This window comes from Borostomias antarcticus (assembly GCF_949987555.1).
Source record: "Borostomias antarcticus genome assembly, chromosome: 6".
Classification (NCBI taxonomy): domain Eukaryota; kingdom Metazoa; phylum Chordata; class Actinopteri; order Stomiiformes; family Stomiidae; genus Borostomias; species Borostomias antarcticus.
The window spans coordinates 1,150,733-1,152,824 of NC_140239.1; positions in this window are offsets into that span (position 1 = coordinate 1,150,733).

Genomic DNA, 2,092 nt, shown 5'->3' on the forward strand with positions numbered 1-2,092 from the left:
TCACACTGATAAATCAAGCTCTATTTGCGCATAGTAATGTCAGTGGATTGTATTGTTTACATCAATGCCTGTGACCCTGTATGGACAAGTAGCTGAGTACAGCTTTAACTGCTACAGTATTATGTTTGAGTAGAATAGGAGATGGATCCATGACTAAATGTGACTGTAGTGTCTTTATTACCAGCAATGAATGTACTTTGACTCATTGTGTGTGTGTGTGTGTGTGTGTGTGTGTGTGTGTGTGTGTGTGTGTGTGTGTGTGTGTGTGTGTGTGGATAGTTGTGCAGCTCAGTCTAGACACTTGACACTTGCCACACTTTCACTGGAGCACACATTTAATTGAAGAATGTTAATGAGCGAGAGAGACGCAGCAGACAATCCTTTCAGCTGTTCCTGGATCAGTATCAGGAAGTAGTGTGGATTCTGATCCATTTCCCCTGCCAGTGCTTCTCTGTCATTCAAATCAAATCTATCTAATTCAACGTTCAAAACATTTTCTGTCATGATATCCCAAATAGTAAACAAATAGTAAACATTAATTCAAACTATTGTTGATTCCAGGCTATGACGACAACATTTCCCCGAAACGTAAAGCTAATGTTAAAATGAAATGTGGATAATTTCCAGGGCAGAATAATCACCCCAACAGCCACACAGATGAAATAGTCACAGCGATCGTGCCGTTCCACAAAGAAAGGTGTCTAATCTTCTTCAACCAGCAAATCAATCGAAGGTTGTGGGGCAAGGCTTCATAAATATCAATGAAAGCTTTTGCAACGTCAATATCAATATCAGAGAAGCAGTAGGGAAGCATGTCGCCTCGCCTTCTGGAGAGTGAATATGATTGGCTCCCGGCCGGTCGGCAGAACTAATGTTGTTATATCAGAATCGATAGAGCAGAGCAGCCACAACAGAAACGCACAGAGAAGCATCATCACAAGAACCCCACCCCCCTTTGACAAATCTTATTAGCGCCAATTTGAGAGGCCTGCCAAAAAAAAAGAAAAAAACGACCTGCTGCCACGTTGACCCCGCTTAACCTCTTGATTTTCCGGGTTCAAGTCCAATTAACCTTTGGTTAAGAAGCAACAGTGTCACCGGCAGTCCAGTCGATAGGAGCCCAATAGTAATCATTTCATTTTCTGGTTCATCAAAGGGCCCCCGGCCCCACCTCACCAATCTTACTCAAAGACGGCCATTTGTCAACGTTCATGTAGAACGGCCCTGGGACCTGGGAGTGTAGTTAGATGCGTGTTAATCAGACATGTCACGGCCATCTGGGCCGGCTGGCTGACTGGCTGGCTACAACCTGGCACACACTAGCCATGTTTCCATCCACACGTTTTATGCGAACTAAGTTATATCGAACTAAAAATGCCTTATGGAAACAGTAAAATTCGATTAAAAAGTCATGAAAATCGACAAAATGTTTGTACTGTCAATCTCGTCGTATTTTCTCTTGTTCGATAAAAGGTCATCATGCACGGCTTTTTATCCGGTTATCCAATCCGATTTCTTAGATGGAAACACGTTCACCGGCTTTATTCACATTCATATTTTTAGCGATCTTTATATAATTCGATTGACAAGTGAATGGAAACATGGCTAGTGTCTCTTTCAGGGTGTGTTGTAGATCTGTCTTCTACAGATAGAACCTGGTGAACTCTGATGTAGGATGAGTTGTTGTCCATGGAAGCCATTGCTGGGCAGAGTCTCTCGGGCTGGTTTCATCAGATAGGAGAACATCTAATACTGTAGAGTATTATAGTATAGTATAGTGTAGAGTATATCTCAGTGATGGTTAGGGTTTTGGCTGTAGTGAGAGGTAGTATCAAAATGTACTGTTACATTTCAGAGGCAGAAAGGATGACTGCTTTGGCCCGAGGTGAGGCTTGAGCTAGTATTGGTTCCAATGAGAGTTTGACACCCAGATCCCGCTAGAAACGTGGTTCAGATCACTTACAAACTCTGACACAACGTACCCCTGCATCCATTGAATAGTGACACATACAGCAGCTCCAAATCAAAGCCATAATCAAACAACCTTGTCTCTCTACCGTGGGATATCGCTTCAAGATTAAATTCATGGCCC